We start from the raw sequence: 26,893 nt of genomic DNA, 5'->3' as shown, positions 1-26,893 counted from the left end.
AATACAGCGCAGTGATTTCCTGAAGATTCAACAACATTAGGTACTTATAAAACAAATATACACGAAATGATAACAATATTGTGATTTTTACTAGCCATACTACACGTGCATTTAGTAATACTAAAAAAAAATATCATAAATTCATGTTTAAATTATAACAGCCCTTTTCTGAATGAGAACGTCCGTATACAAGCGTCTATTCAGTATATTCAGAATTCGTTCTAATAGGATTCCATTTTCAGTAAAACAAGCCCTGTAAATAGAATTCAAATATTTAAATATACAATCACCCCGTTCCGAATCCATTCATAAACCGTCTGCACGCCCCAGCCATTTCATTCCGAACAGATTTCCCTAACAATTTCACACGAGGTGAAAAGACCGGGAAAAAGGACCAAAAACCATCAGCGACTAATAAAAGCGTCTTTATTACAAATTTCATGGCGGCCGGATATCGAACACTGCATGACATAGTGGCATCGGTGTTTGTAAATCAAAACAGCGAGGGTGGGAGCGCGGGGCCAGGCCGTCTAGTCTGCCGCCCGACGCCGGCCGACGCGCACCGCCGCGGTCCTCCGATACGCGATTACGATATGGAACTGTGTCGTGTGTTTTGTTAAACTCGGATTAAGGTAGAGTGGAGTTTCTTCTTGAGTTGTTAGTTTGGTATGGTTGGGTAAATTGTTTTGGTTAATTTTGAATGTCATGATTTTAGATTTACGTTTTATTAAACGTGCTGAGTCGGGTAATTAATTGTGTTTAAATAAAAATTAAGATGTTAATTTAACATTTTTAATGGTTTTAGAGTTAAAAGAAATATCTTACAATTTAAAATATTTCTAGGTCTGCAATAATTAACGAATGAAAAATTTTACTTAAAACAGAAAAAAAAAATATGGTAGTCATTAATTAACTGTTCCACTGCTGGCCAAGAGACCCATATTTTATATATGCAAATAAATCTCCCAAATGAAACAGTAAAAGTAAAACTAAATTACGAAAACCCAAGGCATATTTTATACGACAGTTAATTAATCCGAGACTAATCCCCAAAACAGGGAATTCGCAATCAAATAAATATTCAGTTCACATAATTTCATGCTTAAAGAAGGGACTATATTTGGAGACGTGAGAATAATCCTATTTCGTGGGATATAGTTTCATACACTTTATATTCTGCCGGGTAACGAAATCTCAAGTACCTCCAACACTACCTCATAGATTAGTGAACGCTTACATGTTATTACGTGAATTCAGCTAAATCTTCTCATACATTTGCATTCGGATAATTAAGGTTCTTGTGAAGGCTTAGGGAACTGTCACTGCGTTTGTCTTACTGGATTTAATTTGCACCTGCTTGTTAATTTATGGTTTTCTGAATGGAAGTGAATGTAGGGTACTGTTATATTTATTAATGATTTTACACTATCACCTTTAGAATTTCGATCCTTTGGATTGACCTGTTCGGACTGAAAATTACGTGACAGTACAATGTTGATTATTAAATTTATTTTGCAAGTCTGTAAGAAGATTCCATTATTTAAACATACAAAAAGTAAATACAGATTATAGTTTTAGATATAAAAAATCGTTTAAGTAATAAATAGTGGTTTGGGAATTCAGCACATGTTCATGAAAAGCTATTCCAAGTAACAAAAATGTTAATTAACGTGAGTGCGTGAACTGTAAAGGAGTGCACGAGGATCCTTGCCTGCGCGGAACTCCAAATTCGACAATTTTAATTACGTACCAATCTGATATTGGAATTTGCCACATTCTGAAGTGAAAGATGAATGGCTTTTCAATATTTTTAAAGGTCAAAACCATGATTATAATCAGTTTTTTTTTTTGGTTTCCTAATAATATCGAAACTAGCACACACAATGTAACTGTTACAATTTCTGATCTATAAAGGAAATGTTCTTTGAAAATACGAACTGGATAAATGGAATTCCTAATTTGACTTCTAAAACGGTTTATTTCAAGTAAACAGCGCCGAAAATAGAATACTGTGGTAAAAAATCTTTTGAGGCCAAAAAAAGGGCCGAAGCAAGGTCCAAAGGACCATATTAACATTCATTGGCATAGCAATATTGAAGCTTTTTCCGGTCGAATTGAATACGAAATTCTCTTATACCGCTGATGCAAATTGTGTTATTAGTGACGTCAAACGAATTGGTTAACTTGCCTTGAAAACCTCGGCATTATAATAGGGATAATAGCTAAAGTGAGCTTAGTCCGACCACGTACGAAATAACTTAGTTAGGCCTGAAAAGCCTCAGGGGATTTTGAAAAGATGACGAAATTATAAATTGTCGTTCGCCGCCCGTAAAGGATTTTTGGAACATTGATGGTTTTATAAATATTATAACAAGTTAGCTTTGGTAATTATAAAGTTGATATTGAATATGGAGAGTTTGAAATTGAATAGGCATGTGTCAGCGTATATTTATAGATATATAGGTAATATTGTCATTCATCAAACTGATTTTATAACGTCTGTTAGCTGAACCTTCAAGTTCAAAGCTTGTATGTAAACCTTAAAACACTGATCAATACTAAAACACATTTATATACTGAAAAATGTTCCTACACATCTATTTCAATAACTCCTTAACAGTGACCCGGACATTATCCATTTATGTATAGGTAGAGAATTTCATGGTCCACGGATAGGATTCAATAAAGAGATACAAAATAAATTTTATAACAAGAGCTCTCCACTTTAAGCTTACAGACGTGTATAGCAATAACTTGTGTCTTACATTTTCTACATCACAAAAACAAAACTTCCCCATTATAATGAAACAAGAGTAAGAGGTTCGTGACGTATTCGTTTGTCTTCCTCTTAGCTGTTATAATAGCACAACGCAATAAACATTTCCTTTGACACATTTCTTTGTACTTGTCTAGTAATTTTGACTTTTATATTAGGCGTTAGTGGGACAAAGCGTAGTCAGCTTTCAACTCAATTCGCATGTAGTCTGCATCACAAAGAATTTCTTCTGGTTTTTTCAAAGGAATGGAACTGATTCGATTGTATCTCTGGGTAACTTGATTGCTTTTAGTTTTCTTTGTAAGGGTTAGGATCTTGCTGTTTAGTCGGAACATTTAAATTAAGACTTCTTAAATTAAAGTGCAGAATATAGAGAAAATATGAAGCCAGTATAGTTGGAGTTTACATACATTACTTCATTTTACTTTCAAATGAGGTTGTACTATTAAGAATTATGTCGTCGTATGCTTTCCCTTTAAAAAAACATTTATATTCTCCTGTAATATTTAACTCTCCTGAACATTACATAAAATGAATCTTCATGGCACAATTATTAAGCAAGAAATCCAAACCATCAGCTGAAACTTCGAGTGACTATAATTATGCACCGCAGTTACGAAGCTATGCAAAACCCTGATAGCAATGTCAATTACTAACCAAACCCTATTATGCAGTATACACAATCATCTCCAGCTAAGTAAATCTAAGCGTCCATATATTAATTTATGTTAATATACAACGTACTTTAATAGTCCCAGGGCATTCGTCGTTTTTTAACTTGTCTGCCTTCAGCAGCGTGCTTAACTAAAAATTTATATGACCAGTGCCCAGCAGATTGTCATTTTATAAACTGGTATGATTATTAAATTATATCAAAACCAAACTCAACATTTAAATACATTCTGATCCTGTTATTAAAAACAGTATGCATAACAACAAGTTTCATAAAAAAATATTTTCTACATAAAATAAAAATAACTCAACAAAAATAATTTGTTTCAAAAATGAGTTCACACCGATGTTAAACAAAAATCCGACATCTGTGGGCCATATAAATATTTGATCCACGTGAGAATCAATCTTTGCTTTTATTTTATTCTCCATTTTTGTTCTGTGTGCCTATTGTGACATTCAATCATTTGCTTCAATAATATGTGTGTCTCAAGCAAACTGTCAGATATTATACAGATCGGGGAACGCCAATATATGCGTGTTTTTTTAGACCTTTCTAAGGCTTTTGACCTGGTTTCCTACGACATACTCTGGAAAAAGTTAAAAGAGGAGAATACGCCTCCAGAAGTCATAAATATCTTTAGGTATTGGTATGGAAACCAGGTCAACAATGTAAGGTGGGCAGGGCAACTGTCTGATTCGTATAAAATGGAGTGTGGTGTGAGGCAGGGAGGGTTGACCTCTCCTGTACTCTTTAATTTATATATTAATGCACTGATTGTCACGCTCAGCAACGAACATGTCGGATGCCATATTGATGACGTATGCGTCAATAATCTCAGCTATGCTGACGATATGGTGCTGTTGAGCGCCTCAGTCTGTGGTCTAAGGAGGCTGCTTTGTTTATGTGAGGGGTATGCACAAACCCATGGACTTAAATATAATGAAAAAAAGAGCCAGGTTATGGTCTTTAAATCCGGAACTAAATATCCCACCAATATTCCCCCGCTAAAAATAAATGGAACCTCCTTAGAAAGAGTAGATAGTTTTAAATACCTAGGTCATGTGGTTGCCTCAGATTTACGTGACGACATGGACATGGAACGGGAACGAAGGGCTTTATCGGTAAGAGCTAATATGGTATCTCGTAGGTTTGTACGTTGCTCCACTGGTGCTAAAACAACCTTGTTTAGAGCGTATTGCACAACATTCTACACGTGCAGCCTATGGATTACATATACTCGAAGATCGTACGAATCCCTTCGGATCCAGTATAATAATGCGTTCAGGATGCTGTTGGGGTTGCCGCGTTATTGTAGTGCCTCCGGCATGTTCGCGGACGCGCATGTTGACGGTTTTAGCGCGATAATGCGAAAACGCATCGCTTCAATGGTCAGCAGAGTACGCGCCAGCACCAACAGCATCCTGAACATGATAGCTTATAGGGTAGATTCCCCGTACATGAATAATGTTATAAGACTTCATGTCTAATCTATTCTGTATGTTGCTGTATTTTTATATGTTTATATTGTGATTGTGACTTACTAACCATATTATTCATGTATTACTAACAAGTGGATTATGTTATCTTAATAAATAAATTAAATTAAAATTAAATTATACGGGTAGATGGTATTGTAAAGAAAATGTGTGACTTTTATTTTGTTACAAGCTTTTCATTGAAGTTTTTAAATATTTTTATTTAAAAGCCACAAAATTAGGTTCGTCTTTTTCATTCAGAACCATTTTATTGTAGGTAATCTTTTGTTTTATCCATTTTAAATCTTTTGCCGAGATACTCTTTATATATTTTCTACTATTCACTCATTCATTTTTGTCTATTAATATCATATAGTTATTTAGTTACATGATATTTCCAACTTCTGATATGTAGTTTCATTTCAATGTCTAACATTCGCGTAAACCTAAGAAACCACTTCTAATATGTAATCTAAATCCCAGCCCTCAATATAAATCTCCAACATAATCACAGAAAAATCATACACCTTACTTATATTGAAGTGAATATATCAAGTACTTACACTCGACTAGTTTTGGACTTAACCAAAGCCTTTGACCTCTTTCGCTTCGAAGTCGCAAGCCGAATATCGCATACCAGAATATTTACTGAAGCTAAGCTCATAACTCCTTACCGTTTGTGTTTCATTAAACTGATATTCGTTATCTTATACCTAATTACTCAAATGCAACTTTACTTCAAGAAGTTTCTAAAGGCTTTACAGTAGCTTATTATCACGAGAAGCAATTGAGCTGAGATTACACAAATATTTTTTATTACCTATTTACTTATTTAAGACAAAATACGTGTATGTCACACGTATTTTGTCTTAAAATATTGACGTAAAATTGTATTAAGTTAGAAGATATTAGAGTTTATTTCGTTTTTCATTGGATTTATTTTCTAATTATGTAAAACCGATTGCATCTAAAATAAGATCTCATTTAAAAGAAATAACAAGCAATTATAATGTTGCTTCTCACAAATCTTTCTTCATCTTTATTTAATAATCACTCGAGTTCTATAAATAGGTCACGAGTAAGCTGTTTGTCGATTTAATAATGATATTATGGCGTATTAAACATGGGACCTACCACTGCTCCTTGGGGTAAGAATTAATATGTCGAAAAGAGACATTGGTCTACGCTTTGTATAACGTCATCTCGTTTACTTCTAGCGGTGATAGTAAAACCCTCGTATATAAATAACATTAAATTGTTTAATTAGTGCAAATTTACGTGTGTTCACAGTGTAACAACATACTTAAGTGAAAGACGATTAATATTCGGTAAGACAATACGGCTTTGCGTGTTTATTTACTCTGTACTTAAAGTAAATTGTTCATGGTTTGAAACGAAGTAATTATGATTGCGAGTGAATATTTACTTCATTAAGTACTGATTGTTTAGAAGCTTCTGTTGTTAAAGAAGCTAGAAATGCTGGATTTTGTTTCATATGATTGTTATATTTGCTTTTAAAGTGGTTTAGACAGCTGTCATTATTTTACGATGGGTTTTTGTGTGCTTGCCAATGATTCTGCATTTCTAAAACTAGATACGTTTTGGGAAAAGAGGAATGTAGAAAAATACAATAAATATACTGTATACTAAGCACTTTTAAGTGACAACAATATTCGTTAGTGAAAACAAATGTTGCTAAATCTAAAATCAACACGCGAAGTGACAAATATATTTTGAGTTGGTTAAGTAGCATTAAATATATTGCAATCATTTTTCAAATGACATAACACAATGTCGTTTGCTATCAAGCTATTGCTTGTATTCTTAAAACACTTCTTGGTGGCCTAGACGTTTGTTACTATTTCTTGGAACATATTTGTTCTATCTCAGGCAACTAACAATGAAATTATACAAGTAGATTTATCCTAAAATGTAAATAACACCCTACCAATTCCATAATACAATGTTCCGACATGAGTGGAAGTTCTTGGAAGTAACTGAGATTTGTTTTTGTAATTGCACCCACGCCCTCGCTCGGACTTCGGTAGGGTATTTGTGCGTAAAAGATTTATGTTTTTTAATTCCGAAAACCTTGATGTAAAAGTGTTGACCTGTGAAGTTTCCGAAAGGTTATTTTGTTGGAAAGCTTCTAAAAATTTATTATAAAAACAAAATCAGAAAGTGTCATTTAGAGGTCAATATTTAGGCACATTAGAAATGATATTATTTAATAGTTTACTCACGGTTTTTAAGTTATGATTAAAAGTATATTGGTACTACTGAGCAACTGTATTTGGTGTATGACAAATAAAGTTCTCAAAACTTTTCGTACACAATTAGTAAATTTTAGAACAGTCCTCCAAAATGTATGTCCGTTCTTCACAAATACTCTTTCGATAACATTCGTTTTAAGCCCTATTTTATTCATATTTCAGAGTGGTATATAGTACCAATTAAATTGACACCGCTAGCTGATACAGTATTCCACGATTTTCAGAGAAGGTCGTATATCGCCTTTGACCTTTTCCATTCGAATTTTCCGCGATGGAGAGGAATATTTGATATGGTCTGCAAATAGTCGCCAAGTTTGAGCATTCAAGTGTGTTAAGTTGGTTTCCACAGACGTCTACCGGCTCGAATTTCTTTATGCATATGCAAATTTGACATTTCAAATGGGTTTTTGGCTAAATTCCTTACTGAAATATCATCTTGTAATCGTACTACTTACTGGTTTAATAATACTTTTTTTGTAGAGGTCCGTATACAAAATTTTAAACAGAACTCGTTTACTTAAAACTTCCATGTTGGTCTGGCCGTCCGTCTGTCACCAGGCTGTTTCTAATAAACCATGATACAGATTAATACATGCTCTATAATAAAAAATATAAGTAGTAAAGTAGGGGATCCACTTGACCGATTTTTATTTCAATACAAAAAAAAAATCAATTTGTATGGGAGTATAAATAGGACAATGACCTTATTCGGGGTTTAAGCTTAATTAAAATTCGTATAGAGCAAACAAATAATAAGTATAATAAAATGTTCCTATTTTCTCTATGCAGCTAAATTCCAGGTCACCAACAAAAGCTATTAAAGATATAAATAATCCAATATCGGGCACGGCCATACAAGACTTAAACTTAATATATAGTTAGTGAAACACCAATTACAGACACTTGAACATACAACATGAATATCGTATGTGGGTTAATTGAATTTAGGTCTCGTTATTGGCGCTTCTATTAACTTTGGAGATCACGCGATTGATCGCAATCCGATGTTGGATTCCGGGAGCTCGGTGGAGTCAGGTAATTTTGTTATGTTAAGACTGCTTTGTGTTATGGTGTCCTGGTATCTGTGAAGATTTTTCCAGGTTGATACGGCTGTTGGTACGAATAGACAATGTCTGGTAGCTCGTTTATTTGCAATCTCAGTTATTTCAAGTATTATTCATCGTATTATTTTGATTTTTTATAAGTATAAAACTCTTCTTTTCCCATAAAATTGACGATATTATCAGAAAAGTCATAATGCCTCTTCGTGAGTTCAATAGGTTTATAAAAATCTAGATTTCATGACACTATTCACTAATTATTGTTTTATCTACTTTACCGGATTCTAAATAAGTAAATGGCCATAAAATTATATACATATGTATACAATCATACAAACAATTTTTAATTTAAAACCATATGAATGATGTGTTGAATATAAAACAACGGAGTGTTATCCAGCACATTTTTCGTAGCTTATCTAGGGATTTTACATACTATTCATTTAAGCAACCCTTTACTACCCACTACAAGGGACGTGTCAACACTCAGAATGAGATGGGTATACAGGGTGTTACGGGAGCTTATGGAGGGAAAACTTCACACCCTGTTGAAATGATCTGTCAAACAAACAGGTTTCTTGCTTTATCATTTTAGGCAAGTAGTTTACGATATTACGTATGTACTCGTATTTATAAAAATTTAGTAAAATTTCATAGGGTAAATTTTTGGGAGTTGCGTAAAAAGATTACAAAATATTTTTTTTTTCATTTCAATATCATTACAAAATAAAGATTACAAAGTAAAATGCCTACTCCAAAGCTATTGCAAGTTAAATTAAATAGTGCAGGTTTCCATAATTTTGATAATTCATCTAATTATAGACACGTTTTACGACGGTATTTTATTAATTTCATTAGGACAATCTATAAAGAAAATCCTGAAAGAAACTTTCATGTAATTATAGACACGTTTTACGACGGTATTTTATTAATTTCATTAGGACAATCTATAAAGAAAATCCTGAGAGAAACTTTCAGTTCTCAATATATAACAAACATATTTCCCGCACTACTATAATTGAGAGTCTTTTTTTTGCGACCATTACACAGTTTCAACCACCCAACATGAAAGTACACGAAATTTTCTCATATATTCGGGACAAAATAATGTAGCTCCAACAGACAATAGCCAATCCGGATTGCTGTCTACGTATTTCCAATTTCTGCTTTTTTTATTTCGAAATCTGTATATTGCCTCTGCTATCATGACGACGGCATCGATACTTGGATAGTTAGACAGTGATTCGCATTCATACAAGAGAATCAAATCAGTTTTCCCTTTTTTGAACCGCTTTGGGAACTATTGTACGAAATTTAATTTGATTTTCATCCTGAATTCAATAACAAACTGGAGTATCTAAACTTTTTTAAACCATCGACTGAGTTTCGGTGATTGGAGAAGTGAAAAATAAATAAAAATCGTTTATGGATGATTGACAAAGGAATGAAATTCTTTTTGTGATTCACAGTTTTAATTTCTGTTTAGTGAAAGTTGGAAAGAATTAATCAGATGTAAAAAGTCTAGTATCTTTTTGTGATCGATTTGTGAGTTGTGATTAATTATGTATTGAATTAATATTGATATTTTTCATGTTCTATATAAAAATGATGGTACTTCTTCTAGTATTGTAAAATAAGTTTTAATGGCATTGGCATTTGTTATGCTGCAAATAATATTATTATATATAGGTATATTAAAATTGCTCATAATAATTACTCGCTTGCCTCTTTCTTCAGACTTTTACTGTGTTAAGATGGGAAACGTGTAGAAATTTTAGTTTCTACACGATTTAGACAATCGCACCCACATAAATATATATTGAACTAAAATCCAACACAAATCCTATCCATATGTTGCTACTGATATTCACATCTAACACTCAAGAAAACATGGATCCCATCTACGCAATCGCAGCCCTAAAAGGGGTCTACCACATGTCCTTAGACGTTTTGGAAGTAAGATATCGCTTTAAAGGACGGCGCCGGACGGTAGAGTCGCGCCCCCCTTCCAATACTGTAAAATTCTTAGTAGTCTCGCTGTCAAGTTCGCGAATCATGGTTCTTCTTGTTTCGATCGTGTGCGAATCGATCGTGTGCGAGGTATTAAAAAAAACCAACAAACTCCGAGGCTAGCCGCAAGGCGAGACTAGAGCGCAACGATTTCACTCATGTAAATCCTATAGGTATAAGAGAGGCGAAATCGTGGTAGGCCCCCAGCCCCACACATTACTTAGACCTCACAATAGTCCGTACACAGCTAGCATTCTTACCCTCCATTATATTGTACATCATTATGAAAGTGCAACGTCATGGCGGGACCTATTCGCAACTGTCATAGATACTATCACATCGTAACAAAGGCCTCCATTTGTATATTGAAGTAAGTTTGAAAAGTCTAAGAATGTAAGATGTTGAACAATTTTAAGCTAAATGGGGAGACTAGAGCTTCCTAAATAATATTCAGAGCTTGTATTGGCTACCTGATTATTTTTCGCTAATTTCAATACACTTTTTAGAGAAAAACAGATAAATTCATGAATTCTTAAAAAAAAAAACAGAGTTTTGTCAAAATATTGTAAAGCTTGCGATTCTCTGTAATGAGCTCAAAAACTGGTCAGGTGTAAAGAAAAATATCTCGTGAATGAACTACTCTAATCTTATTTTTTCATGATATAATAACTGTTAGATTTCAAGCAACTAAATTAAATGAAAATGTGCTCTTAATCATTGTAAGAAATAAAATAATAAATAGAAGTATTCATGTTCATTGTATGTAGGTTGAAGTGTGGGCGATTATAACTAAAGACCATGGATCCAAAATAAGCATCGGAAGGTTTTCAATTCATCAATTATGTTACCTTTTTCCTTTTAATAGTAGGACGAATTCTTACACGCTTTAATAACCTATTAATCTAACAAGAAAATAACTTAAACGTTAAGTTTTAGAATTAGATCACCTTTACTTACATTACCAGTATTTACATATATTTCACACTATTACATAATCATTAGTATTTATATTTCAAGAAAAGAATTTTATATTATATTAAATTCATCTCCTTGGTATCGGATAGCGTAACAACAGTAAGAATCCCTACTATTATTATAAATGTGAAAGTAACTCTGTCTGTCTGTCTGTCTGTTACACTTTCACATCTAAACCACTGAACTGATTTTAATGGAATTTGGCACAGAGATAGAGTTGACCTTGAGAAAGAACATAGGATAGTTTTTATCTCGGACTTTTGAAGAGTTCTCTTGGAAACGCGATATAACCGACCTCGACGTTGGCGAAGGCGCGGGCGGAAAGTTAGTAAAACAATAATTTAACAAGAATAAGATATACGTGGTACTCAGCAGGTTGCATTAAAAAGAAAACTCTTTAAGCTTAACTTGTTACTATTAAATGCCATTATTAAACCTCTAAGCGTCATAACTACGATTAATAACTTAAGACATGGGTACTCAATATACCAACTTCAGTCACCTTTCACGAAGGCGTCAAATTACTCCAGGTATCTCTAAAATCTGCTAACAACAATGTAAGGGCAGGTTATCACAGCATAGTTAACAAGAACTACCTTAAATACCTCTAAGCCAGATAAGGTGCGATCATAAACGTCCAGTGCAACCCAAAAGTTATGTGAAATTGTTAAATTGAAACGGGGTTCTCGGCGCTGACGTTAAAACCTTTCCAACCTGTCTGAGTAACACAAACTTTATACAAATTGTAGTTAATGACTAAGCCGATTGGATGGTAGTGAGGGGCAATTTATCACAATGCAGGAACCTCCCCACGCCCGCTGAGTCGACGAACTTTGTATGAGATTGACCGAAAAAGCTTTATGGCAATATTTTGTGATGCGATTAGTTTCAAGTAGGATTGGTTTTGAAGTGTTCTTGTCTTGTGGAATGATTTATTGATTATTAGATTTGAAATTAGAAACTGAGTTATTTAAAAAAATATATTATGTCAAGTCAACGCCCTTTTTAAAGAAGGTGCGAATTGCTTTTTTCTTTTGATGTAGCACTTAATTGTCTCAACAAATTCTAAAAAATCAAAAGTATCGGTTGTATTCCCATCCGAAAAATGAAAGCAAACATTTTTTAGCATATGAATATTCGTTATTAGTGGAAATGAGTATTCACGTGCGCGTGACTTTTAACAGTCCTAGTCGGCAGTAAACTTTTAATTCGTCAGAATCCATTACAAAAACACGTAACGTCACGTAGGAATGACCGTTAAAATACTAGAAGGTCATAAATTACAGTGTGTGGTATGTCTCGATATTAGAGGCATATTTTACATAATCGATAATCGATATGATGACTAGTTTCATTTTGGATCGTTAGGTCTAAAACTTACGGGAGTTATTTTTGCTCCATTACTCTTTAGACTTGATATCGTAGAGATTAGATGAACTTATGTTTGTGTGGAAACATACGATTTTTTAAAGAAATTATTATCGATTTACCTATAGCTGCATATCGATAAAATTCGATGCAGTTTTTTTTTTTGGTTTGTTTTTACTTTAAATACATTTACATACATTAGTTCTCGTCGTTAGGTTATAAATTATCATTATCATCAAGTTTTGATATTTAAATATCAATAATTATTATATATAATTAATTATCAATACGGTAAACAAATAATATATACCAAAATGTTATACCATAACTGTTTACTTCCTTCTTTTGGTAGTAAGTAATTGAACGTAGACAGTTATAATAGCTAATTACATTAATTACTTCAGAAGCGTCATTTTAGATGGGTATCAAGTTAATTAAATGACAAGGATGTTATTTCTAAATAATTTAGGCATGAATAAATAAAACAAATGGGGTATTAAAACTTCTAATGATTATACTAAAACTATATAACGCGCGTATTTATCAGGATTTCATCATTCGCGACCCCACCGTCTCTCATGATTAAGGACTCCATTTGGGTCCGAAACTAGTCGGGCAATACCGATAAATACGCGTGAGTAAACCGTTGTATCATTTTAGTATAAATCGACATACGGAAATTATGAAGTTTAAGATTAATTATATTTTTCGGGAATTTGATTTCTTGTTTTATGTAAGAACCCTTCTTGTTTTAGGTAATATAAAGTGAATAAACAGCAAAGCGTTTAAATTGATGGAACTTCATGTTTTTAATATTACATATCACACATATTTCCTATATATTTTTTTTTTTTTACACACTGTGTCTATGTTTCCTTTTTTCTTATCTCCTGTCGCAGGTCTGCTGGCAGAAATTTCTTAAGAAATAAGCAGTACCTTTGTACCTATTGTATTTTCATTTTTATACTTGTTTTATTCCTACAATGTTGTGTGTACATAAATAAATAAATAAATAAATAAATATCCCCACAACTTAAGACTCATTGTAAGCCCAGTTTGAATATAACAGGGTTGTACCATCATTACATTTTACACACAAAAACTTTATTAATCTGATCCAAACCAAACATGTTGCGTGTAAAACAAAAACAACGCAAACAAAGAATGTAATACCGACATTGTTTTGAGACAAAATGCGGTGTGTATAGGATTACAATCGAGACAGACTCGATGTCGAGGACGGAAACGTATTTCAGTACGTCCCTATACGCAAGTGACGTAAAGCTGATGTGTGACAGCCCTGTCAGGATCCAAAGTGATGTTATAGGCTTATAGAACAAGGTTGCAGAACTTGGAGATTTACTGGCGAATGCTGCAATTGAATCTCAGAATGTTATGTGGCACAACGAATATGGTTTCACGTAAATTCAGTTTTGTAAAATGAACCCTTATTAACATATGCTATACTTGTACTATGAAACGGATTTCCCTTGAGAATAAAATGCGTTTACGCTTAATTTGTTTCGGATTGAAACAACCTTTTTCGAAATAGCAAGTCTTATGGTACGGGGTCAATAAAGGTTCATTAACTAATAGGATCCAAAAATCAAATGTATTTCCATTCTTCTAATGCGGTAGTTAATAATGTTGAGCCCTTACTGACCAAGATATTACATCGTATAAATCTGCAAGCCTGAGGGAATTTGCTTACGAATATCCGATCCCAAGTTCTTTAGGGTGAAGAACCTTTTTAGGGTGGATCAATGGAATTCCGAACGAAAAATTGAAGTAGGTGCCCAGCGTTAAGCAGTCTTTGTTTCTCGTCCAATTTAGAAATTAATCTTTTCAATTGGAATTATGGATAAGACTTGACCCAAGAACTTGACCCGAGGAAGCCTCTTTGCGTGTACTTAGTTAGGCGATTGGTTTTTGAGAGTTTTAAATTTCCGCTATCCTTTTCATTGTGTAAATAGAAAAACAGCGAATTTCTTAACACATTTAAGAAAATAAGCGGTCCTCTGAAGTAACCCTCTACCTAAACATTAAAAATTTGCCTAAAATGCAACATTGGGTATTCTATCAGATTTATCAAAGGCTTTCAGTTTCAAAGAATTTGTCAACTTACCCAAACTATACCTAATCCTTCCGTCTTTAGTGACGTTCAGATGTTTCTCAAAGCGCAGATCCCTCAAACCACATAACCTCCAGCTTCTCTATATTTTCTTAAAGCCAAGTGAGTTTACGACCACAGTCCCTTATAATTTTGAGGGGTCATCCACCTGATAAACGCTTAATGTTTTGCCTGTAACTTCGTTAAGCCCCTTAAAAGGGATAATACGTAAATCGCAGTACTCTTGCGCTTCTGTTGAACCTTCAAATTAATGAGAGCTTTTTGGTAAACCGTTTTGAGATGGGAATATTAAAATGCCATTATCAGATTAATTTATTAATTTTAGAATGGCATTATGTTATGAAAATATTGTTGGCTGAATAATTTTTACATTAAAAAAATGTTCAGGCCCGAGAACAATTTAAGTAGTGATATTAGGCGTATTATTTTTTTCGGCTCTAGCAGTTGAAGTCTTTCGATATGGTGATATCGCATTTCCTCAGCCAATTTTAAAATAAACAAACTTCGCCTTAAGGGTCCTCCCACCATATAGTGTGGGAATAGTTTTATGTCTTATTGTTTACTTTGCGTGTCGACATCTATTACAATATGAAAGGTTTATCTATTGAACAGAGTAGTAAAAATTGAATTGCACAGAATGACAGTTATGAAATAACAGAACTTTAAGATAGGTTACAAAATTGGGACACATTATTTTTTTTGTAAGAACATAATAGTTTACAAAGGTTTTCTTCTGTTACATAAGCCTCAGTAAATCATATAGATCGATAGAAGACTAATAAGAATTGTCCAGTTAAGTAGAACAACGAAATAACGATTTTATAGTCTTGTATCCCATCACTAAACAATAGTTCAGAAGCAGTAAATGAGAACTTATAGCGCGATAACCAATTCTTCCCGCTCAACAGGTCTAGAGGGGCTCTCATAAATTAGTTAAACTGTTTGATTCATCCCATTAAACGGATTAACCTAACCCACGAATTTAATTGCCAGTGCGGAGACCAGAGCGGACGCTAAATCAACAGGATCCCACAATTAAAGGAAATCAAATTTAATATCTTTAAGAGCGTTAAAAACATAACAGTAAATTCTGCAATATGATGCCATTCTGAGATTCTGGCGGTTAATATTCGAATAAGAACGCGGAACGGAATCGTTTTAAACGATAAATACCTCACATTTCTTCGGACGCTTGAAAAATAACGAGGATCAAAAGTGACAAGTGAAATTGTATTAAAACTTGGTTATTATAATTAATTTAGATTCGCGAACATTTAGTAAACAATTTTGATGGATCAGATCAATCAAAGCTGTTTATTAAATTCCATGGCTTTATATAAACCTTTGATTGTATCAAAAATGTGATTACAAATTTACTAGTTGACCCGGCAACGTTGTTTTGCCTTATAAATAGGGGATGATCGTAGCAAGGTGCACATTTAGAGTCGTATGCATTTTTTTTTAGTTTTATTCAGTTACTAGCTGATGCCCGCGACTTCGTCCACGTGGTTAGAAGATTTTGAACCATTTTCGCAGCGCACGCAACGGAAGTCCACAAAGATGAATAATTTTCCCCATTTTTTCCACATTTTCCATTGTATCTTCGCTCTTATTAGTCTCAGCTATGATGATGTTATATAGCCTATAGCCTTCTTCGATAAATGGTCTATTCAACACAAAAATATTTTTTCAATTTAAACCAGTAGTTCCTGAGATTAGCGTTCATACAAACAAACTCTTCAGCTTTATATATTAGTACAGAAGTATAGATATCATTATTATCTTCGTTAACACTTGTAAAAAATATGAAACAGTTTTCAACTGTGTAAAAAAAAATACCGAAAATGTCTTACATTTCGATATAGAAACAAAAGCACAACCAAACTTTAGTTCCGTTTCATTTGATACATTCAACAACTTTCCACTCCTGAAACTTCAAGTTCCTATATCAAATTGATATGCCCTACGAAAGACAAAACCCTTTTCGTTTCGCTATCACAAATTTTCGGAACTTCGTCTTCGAACTTTTTACAAGTTACCATCTAATAGGAATAGATTGTCCCAACCGTCGTGATAAGAAAACGGAAGGTTTTTTATGCTGAAAAGACTTTTAATGTTTCCTAATATTATTATTATCGTACTAAAATACATTTTTAAGGTTTATTTATTTCGTGAATGTTCTTTTATATTTTTCCCAAAAAAAATATACTTATTGTTTAATTGTGGTCGAAAAAAATATATATTATAGGTCTTTGAATTTTATTGTCATGAGGAGTAAATTTGGAAGCGCCTTTGGGATTATAAATAAAATTGCCTCTGATCAAAGTAAAGTAAAATTCAGAAATAAAATATAACTTAAATGCGTTTTCCTAACTGCCAGAAAATAATAAATCTGTTACATGTCTCAACCGACTTTGCTAGCTTCATAGAAAATCCAACTAAACATTATATTGAATAAGGATTCGTTCCGATCCAATAGTAAAGTATGAGATACAGATCCCGTCTGAAGGTTTATGATATAAATCTCTGAGTAACCGCTATTACGAGTCCAAAGAGAATGAACCGTCAACATTTAAATGTGAAAGCAGAAATAAATATTTATTTTTGTTACATTCGTCTGCAATCATGAAGGCACTCGATTAAAATGTCTGATTTTTAAGATTCCGTGTCTAAAGGGTAAGAACCTAAGAACTGAACCCTATTACTAAGGGTCCTCTGTGAGTCCGTCTGTCAATAGGCTGTATTTCATGAGAATGAAAAATTAAGATTAAGCAAATCTTGGTTAGGCCATAAATTTGATGAGCTACCATAAATTTTGTTTTTTAATTTACCCTTTTTGCACCGAACCCAAAATTAAATGAAACTGACTCGCACTTGACGGGATTTTGAAAATGAAGAGCTCCACAGTCGTACCGGAAACTGGGGCCAGTATAATACTTACGGAAGGTAGACGCCAATTCTTTTCGGTACGTTTTAAAACGTGATTTAACTGTGCGTGAAAACAATGTAACAGAACCGCACGAGAGTTTTTCGAAGCGGAAAACTCGATGTTTCACGGATCATTTTACCCTGTAGCACATCGGAAAAGCATATTGAAGGTTTGGTAAAGGCATATTTATCTGGTATTTAATTTGTGTATATTGTACAACGGATTAATATTTGGAGCAAAGCCTGTTACGTATTTTTTATGCGTCAGATTTATTAAAGCAGAAAAGGTCCGTAATCTGTTTATGTTTCGACTCGTTGTTATGTTTTTTTAATCCATATTTCCATCAAAATATTCAAAATTTGAGGGAAATTATGTACTACTCTCTTTTTGTGTGTCTTATATGCGTTAACGGTATAATCCTGGTACTTGAATAAATGCCAGTACCTGTTTCCAAAAAAGGAAATTTGTTTTATTTTTTTATGATGCCCAGAATTCAGGCAAAATCACAGGTAAACTGATACTACGTAAACATTGTTCAAATTGTAATAAGTATGAAAACGAAAAATAAATATATAAAACCTTTAAGCCAACATTTATATTGCCTGCATACCAATCAATGCGGACCAAGTAGTAACTGTTTGCCGGAGCATCTGCAAATAATTTGGCGGCATCACATTGATCGGTATTTACCCTCCCGTTATCCAAGTATTCGCTCTGCAGATTGTGTTTAATCTCTGCCTTGATTGAGAACCATGTTTCATTTGTTTCAGATATCGAAACACAATGCTATAAAATGCGAATAGCAACAGTGCCTCTCATCTCGTTAACGTACGCAGAATGTGAGGGGAGCTAGCCAGTGACGTGATGCAACTTGTAATGCTAAACTTTTTAATCATGTTCGACGTGGTGTTCATATTCTTCCTGTTCCTGATTGCTGTGACTTGTGTTATGAACTACATGCCGGGCCGGAGCAAGCGCTCGGAGGTGACGGAGGACGAGGTGGAAGATGACGTCATCCCGCCGCCGCCATTGTTCGCTGGTGATGACGAGGTTCCTACTACCAGCCGGGACACGTACGTCGTGATCTCGCCCCCGCTAGACAACGTTAGAGCGAAGGACAGCTGTCCTGTGCATGTGGTGTAGTATAAGCACTGATATAATATGTAAGTATCTAGGTACATCTATATTCGCGTGACTTATTCCAAAATCAACTTTTAACTAAATCGATTAACACCAAGAACAAGTTCTTGGCAGCAACCACAAAATTTTATACCAATTGCCGCACTCAAATTCATTATTTTAACTCTAAACTCCATAACTTTTAACAATGAACCGTGCTAGTCAAAATCGGAGCGGACCTAGCATTAAAATTGCGCGTAACTCCTGAAACATTCTGAGCTCGAAAAGTTATTAATTTATCCCACGTTTCACCTTTAAATATATCTAATTCATTGAACATTTTCATTGTTTCAGATCAACGTAGGAGTTTATTACGAAGAAGCCTTATGAGAATGTAGGTGTCGAAATGTAGACATTTTTTACCAATTAGTCGAGTTTTAAATGAATTCTTGTTATGTAAAGACTAAGATGGTGGAACACGGGACTCAAGTATTTGAGTTGGTCTGTATCATGGGTACTTATCAGAGTCAACTTCTTTCGATTGCACTTTATCGAGAAATAGTAAATATACATAGAGCTGTAAAGCGAACTTACATGGTTACAATGTATAGAGGCCGTATTTATAAATTGAATATAAAGTAAATAGTCGCAATGTTTAAAGAGTGTAGTTAAGAAAATATTTTTTACTTTTAATTTCGTGTTTGCTACTGCGTCGCACAAAAGTTTGATGATTCAGCCGAGCTGTGTTTTTAGAATTGTATTTTAAAAAGGCAATATCACGATTGTCACCAGGGGACTTATCACTAAGATAATAGAAAACAAACACGTATCTAATAGAATGACAATATAAAAAGCCTTAACCACTCATAAGGTTTTATTCAAATAAAACAAACTTTTAATTGAATGTCAATAACACTCTTAACTTATAATGGAAATGTTTGAAATGCAATTTAGTTTGAACACAACGTTATTGAGTAGTGTTAATGCTATTGGCCTAATGAAGTTTCACTAATAGGTAATAACAGTATTATGATACATAATATTCGCAGTTATTTTAACAATGGCGGTGGCGAACTAAACGAAAATTAAAAAAAAAAGTTAAAAAAAGAGAATAAAAAATAATCTAAATTCAAAACTATATTTACGTAAATGTTAGAAATAGATCTATTTCAAATAAAGAACAAAAATGGCGCACTTACGAGTAGGTGCTCATTAATTGAATCGCGGAGTCAACAAAAATTCCAACTACTGCAAGTGAGTGACAAAAGAAAGCGCAAAGACAGCGTATACCGATTTTCGTTTAGTTCCTACGTTGCCAGATTCAGGGAACCTAACGCTACTGCTGAAAGCAGAATTACTACGTGAGAGGAGGACGGCGCTATACTCAATGTAGAGCGACTTCTCGCTCTTACAACTGCTTAGAGAAGTGGTTTTAAGTCTCTCGAAGCAACCATCTGTATGTATATGTGAGCGAGTTAATAAATGATTCGTTACGAAGTGTTCAATTCACATAATATTTGCAAGTGCTTGTTTAAGATGAATGTGACTGAATATAGGTAAATGGTTAATACCGTTAGAGTAATAACTAGTTATACGTTTCGCTTGCTACAATATTTTGTATGAAATAGTTAATTACATATAACGCTAATATTTATTTTAGTTTTAGTCTGCCGTATGGCGGTTTACTGTAAGGAGTTTCAAAACTGCATAATGTTTTGAGTATTAAGTTGTTCTGAGTGTTCCGAATAGGCATGCTGTTTGCTTTTTCGAATTGTATTGAAATGTTGGATGTGTCGACGACTCTATGTAACGAAAAATACAGCAAAGAAAATGTGTTGTTCCTAACTGAACTATACATAGTTAATTTCCATTATATTCACCCTCGGCCATTCGCGCCTACTCGTCTATTCCAAACCTATCCCAGCAGCGGAGTTATTCTATGATACCTTGTCTAAATTCTCATTGGCTGAATGTTCACCTGTCCCTTGGTGGCTTATCCCTTAAGCTTGTCTATTTCCGACGCTGTGCGCGTGTTCAGTCGTCACTAGTAGGTAACACTGCTTAATGGTCGTATACGATCTTTATAATACCAGCCATCAACTATCCCCGACAGCTAAGACCTTTGCAGACACTTAGTTAACACAAACATTTTTTAAGCAACGTGTACTATCAAATTCTATGAGCTACTGTTGTTAATGAAAGCACTATAAAACATACGCAATAGCTTTGCCACTAAGTATAAATTAGCATACTAAACACTGATGTCACTGAAAAATACTAGTACCAAAGATTTGATTGTGTTAACTAACCTCTGTGTTGTGTGTCTGACTATACGTAGTACGTGACAAAACAAATGAAATAAGATAATGCAATTTTGACCCAAAATACGACACATTTCAATTTAGGAATCATTGTCTCAAGACAAGTGACAGACGCGTACTATTGTCAGAGCAACGTTATCAACATACCTTAGCGAGGACAGAACACATTCTTCCTATATATCTACGTAAATTGTGAACAGCTAGCGATACCCACATCTCCCCATTCCTTCATCACACCACGCTTCCCCGCGCCCGTCGAGAACATTCAATTATTCGTAATTAAAGGGAAACTTGAATAATTGAGTATTCAAACAATACAAATATCAATAGACTTACACAAACATTTAGGCATAGTTTATACATTAGTATTAAGAAGTTATTATAATGAACACATGACAATACATGTTACGGATTTTTTCTCATATCATTACACTTATGTGGAGTTTGTTCTTGTATGTAGTCCATAATTATTGAGTGTCTTATGTTAATTAGACGTCACAAGTAGTATAAATCACCAGGTTTTTAATTGAAGCAAACTAACGAAATCCCATTAAACTTATATTGAAATCGATTTTAAATTAATTGAATTGTAAATTTCAATAAAAGGGTTAGTAATTTATCAACTGGTGTTTTCAAATGCGTGTGGCATGAAAATGACAATTACTAGTCAAAAAAGTCTTTAAAAAACTCTGAGAGAAAGTTTCTGTATAAACCCAGTTGGTATTTACTAACTCTTAATATAAACTTAACATTAACTAAAACTAATTTGTTTCTCTTCAATGATTTTATTGATTCTTATTTCGCACCTTAACAATGCGTGATATTTTTTCTAAAATTTGATTGAAAATTCCAAAATATTGAAATACAAAAGTATTGTAAATATTTATTTGGAATACAATACAATAGCAATTGGTAAATGTTATTACGTATTTTTAAAGAAATTCGTATTTGAAATATAAATGATCCGTTTTCTGTTCTTAGAAACTTTGAAAATTAAGTTCATTATGTATTTGTTGCGAACCCTTTTAATCATTTCGCAAGTTTTGAACATTGAAAACCGGTATCAAGTATTCTAGTCACGTAAATTTATTTTAGGTTTTATGAAGTTTTAATTTATTTTTATTTAAAACATGTAGAGCTTAGGTACCTGAAACAAATTATAAAAGGACTAGAGAACTAAAAGAAAGAGATAAAAAATAAAATGAATTATCCAAAATTTAAATAGTATTGAGTATTAAATCAAAAACATACACTATGTGATATAAATATACACAATTTTTAAATGGTAGTTGTATAGAAAATTAAAAACATTGTTTTGAATTTATTGTTATACATGCGTTATCTAAGGGACGCATAATAATGATGTAATTAATAAAATGCACTAAGGCAGTGTCGTCATAAATTTTCTCTTGTTTTATTGATAATCCTTAGTTAGTATTTTATATCCTACTAGCTGTTGCTCTCAGCTCTCCAGCCTGGATTTCGGTTATACCGGCAAAAACATAACCCTCATTTAACGAAGTCTAATAAAGCCTGTGTTAATTCATGGAAAATTTCATTGAAATTCGTCCACTTGTTTGAGCATGAATCGTTTATAAACACATACAATACCGAATAGTAGAAAAACTGACAAATTATAATATATGATGTTTGTAGTTTTATAAATAGCAAAACTAGAAAAAAAATACTGTTCAACAAGTGAAAGTGTGATACAATAATACTTCTATAATAACCAACAGTCAACATCATGATAATAAATAAAGAAAGGTTTTCTTTAACCTCACCTCCTTTCTGACTTAAAATGTTTTAATAATTCCTCACAATACTGTGTTTAACAACAGACCAGATTGTTAGTCTTCTTTGACTATCTGTTGCTCCAACAGTATTACAAATGAATTGAATCCAAGAAAAAAACAATACCCGTTTCCTTTGCCGAGAATCAGCCAAGTAAACAAGGAATTGCATATTTCTACAGAGGATATTAAGCTTGCAGTGCAAAACAACAAATAAAACCTCTTTAGAATGTCTACTACAAAATAATAAAGGTATTTTCTGAGATGCTTGTTTTGTATCCGATTTTTACGAATGTTGGAGAAAAGAATCTGTTCTTGGAGTGTACGGTAATGAGCAGAGTTTTATCCGTTCAGGTGTTATTTCTACTTCTTTCTAATTTTATTATATCGAAAAGTGTATATTAGGCTTTCACGGCTTAACTTCAAGAATAATGTTGAGGAAATATATCTAAACAGGCGGTAGTAAGTCAAGTAAGAGACCTGGCTAGGATCACCGTGGAATACTACATTAACCATTTGACACAGCAAGGATGAAAGGTAAAAAAATTAAACAATATTAAGTAACTGTTCATATTATTATTGTCATAGTCTATTAAGGGGGATATAATTATGGTTATGACAAGGTAATTTTTTTGCCACCCTATTACAAATTTACAACATAAGAAATTGCATATAAGGAATGTATGTTTTTGAACATTATATGTGTGTTCGCTTTTCCCTTTATTCTTTGTAATAGAATATACACGTTTTCCCTGTTTCTCCTAAAAACTAAAACCAGGTAAAGTTAAAACACTTATTTGCATTGACTGACAGGCGCTGTCCGAAGTGTCGGAGCTTTATTTTCACACAACTTTTCGGCACACAAAAGTTTGACTACTGAAACTACTACGCTAAACCTTTGTTCAACACATAAGGCTTAAAACGTTTACGCAAAGAGGGAAACATTTTTTTATCATACAACTATAAAACTTTTTTTTTAGTTTGGTCATAATTTCGAATGGCTGCTGTTTAGCCATTAGGGCATGCTTAGAACCTGTATAATACTACTTTACTACTTCAGGTAAACTACTTCCAAAACTATAAAAAGATTGATATTTTTTCTTCTAACAAAATAATATAAAGAAAAAGATATGAAGATACAGTGAACTGTCTCTTTTTTACAACAACGACATGTCTTCGGCAAGAAATCCATCCTCATAATGAAAAAGTTAAGTGTCAAAAGTTCAGATTGTAGACATCACTTTGACTTCCAAAATTTTCTCATTCCTTATTATGTCGTTGGTTTGCAGCAATCGTTATAAATAATAAATTTCCTTGTTTAAAATATAACATAGAAGTCTTATCTGGTTTCATAATACATTTGTTCGTTAAAATAATTGGTTTTATTTTTTTCAGTGCAGATCTTTTGGCGGGAGTCCAACAGGATATAAATTAGGTCTCCACAAAAGTCCGGTTAAGCAGTCATAATTCTTTTGCAGCAAAATACCAAGTTGGGAATATAAGTAGTTTTAAAATGAGTTTTCAGGTCATATTTAAAAGAAATTAGTTTCTGCTATGAACATGTATCAAGCAGAAGTACTGTTTATCTAAAGATAAAATTGTTTTTAAAGAAATATTTATGTGTGATTTGAGGCACGAAAAATTGCTTATGACTAACTTAGCTATATTATTTATTAACATTGCGTTATATGAAAGAGAAAACGAAGGAAACAGAGTTATGGTTGGAGGAATGAGCTAAGGACGTAGCACTTTTAGACGTTTCTGTCAAATCAATGAATTTAATGTATGGGTGACAATTTGGGACCGTGCACCTTGAGTCATTACGGTAACGTTCCAAAAGTTCCTGGAAAACGGACTACTTGAAATAAAAACTTTTGACATTGTGTTAACGTGTCACTTCCTATATCCTACAATTACTACCTATCTGACAGTTCAATATTAGTATGAGCATCAGTTCACCTTCTACAACTGAAGCTAGGAAGATACTATTTACTAAAATTCCAGTACATCCTATCGGCCTAATAAATAAGCCGTGTGCAAGAGATTTATCGCGGGCTTGTACATTACATGCAATGCCCGATCCAAATACGGAATGTAAATCACTACTTAATACGTATGTGGTATTTTTAGGTCTGAATGAAATATTGTTTGGATGTCCTGTCTATTTATTATTGGTACATTTCCTATTTGGTCATATCACTGAATATGTAACAGTGTGAGTTTAATACACAACTCAAGATACATTTTAGATGCTTTTTATTCTAGTCAGCTATGTTTAAATTTCTTATCGCAAAATGTCATTTTTTTGTGATATAATCAAAAAAATATGACAATTTTATAATATAAAACGTAAGAAGAAAAAATCTTTGGAAAAATCTCTTCCTGACACCTTTAGTACCGACGCTGGCACCCGGAGACGTTAACCCCATTCCAGACCTGTCGTCTGGACCATTTATCACCAAAACACAAGTTACATTACTTAGAAATGAAAGTAAATAGTGGAAGGCAGAATTTTATTCCTTTAATTAAAAAAAAAGTACACAACGATGCAATATAGGAGTTAAACATTCCAAGAAAACAACATTTATTCCCCTTAAAGAATTCCATGCATAATACTTCAGAAAACCGCTATCAAGTTCGCTCGGTAATACAAAATGTGGCCGAGACATTTTAATTAACAGAAACGAAGTCGGTGCCAATAAAATGTCAAGATAATTTTAGGTGTTCCGAAGCGCACCTGCGACGGGGCTTCGACGGCAAATCGATAGGACAACAAAATGTACCGATGCGGCGAACAGACATAGAATAATAAATTTCTTTCATGATACGTCAATCAATGTTTCGACACACATTCCTTGGTTTATTTCCGTAATATACTGTTGTTTCTTGTAGGAGGAAAACCAATGTTGGTTTGTTAGGTGCCACCAGTGAAATGTGTTTACATTGTGTTTTGTTAACCTTTTTCTTACTCTTTCCTTCACACACATACTTAACGGCTTTTGTTTTCAGAAGCGTATGTTCAATTTCCTTGAATATAAGACGCCTCCACTTCGTAATAGATGAAATCCTCCTCTTCTTACTAAATAAAACACACTATAAATTAAACTGTCATTATTTACTTAAGTCAAACAGATCTGGACTATTTTACACCATAAGAATATTTTACACCATCTATCGAATTCTATGGGGATTACAGTCATTTTCGTTGGAATATTACATATGTATATATTATGTCACTCACAGTCAACCAGGTATTTAAGTCGCCAGCTTTAGCAGTATCATAAGATAACTTGGTCTTCAAGAACAATTCCGCAAACAATAAGTTACTAAGACTGCACTATCGCCGTCTTATTTTTCCACATTAAAAATACAAGCGTTTACAAAGCTGGTTTATAAGTTTGCAAGTCAATTTTATTTATAAATAACTAATCTCTATGTATGGAACTATGGAGTTAGTTGTGCTTTCTTTACAACAAGAAATTTATGATTTTTAAAACTTGATATTGTCTTCTTACCAAGATTATAGCGTAACACATGTAAAATAATTATACGATTCTGGTGGTTCCGATAGACGTTATCCTACGTAACATTTCAAGCGTTTAGGATATTGAATAAAGGATGAAATGAAAGAAAAACTATTGTTTAGTTAGACCATCCAGAGCACCTTCAAATGGTCCAGCCGTTTAGGAGCTCAGTAGCATATTATGCACGTACAATATACGGTTTTTTTATATTAAATAACTATTTATTGTTTTTAAACGAACTGCAATGGTGTCACAATGGGTGTTTTTTACCTGTAATATGCAGAATAATACAATAATACCTGCTACCTACAGAAAACTATAGCTACCTATAGAAAATAAAAAAAAGAATACCTATAGGCAGGTATTAATTTGAACCCTACTTTCAATTTAATTTAACAGAACCACATTATAATGTTTTAACACCAAATCCAGGTGAAATTAATACAATACATCTTCAACTAA

General features: G+C 33.3%; 1 long non-coding RNA gene across 1 annotated transcript; it reads left to right on the top strand.

Annotated features, from left to right (window-relative positions):
• The first annotated feature begins 379 nt into the window (after positions 1 to 379).
• On the top strand, positions 380 to 20,619 carry LOC113497538. Its single transcript, XR_003400900.1, has 3 exons — positions 380 to 632; positions 18,445 to 18,837; positions 19,148 to 20,619. It is a non-coding gene; the product is annotated as an uncharacterized LOC113497538 (long non-coding RNA).
• Positions 20,620 to 26,893: the final 6,274 nt, after the last annotated feature.

Source organism: Trichoplusia ni, chromosome 9, assembly GCF_003590095.1.
Source record: "Trichoplusia ni isolate ovarian cell line Hi5 chromosome 9, tn1, whole genome shotgun sequence".
Lineage (NCBI taxonomy): Eukaryota > Metazoa > Arthropoda > Insecta > Lepidoptera > Noctuidae > Trichoplusia > Trichoplusia ni.
This window is presented reverse-complemented; position numbering and strand designations above follow the sequence as displayed.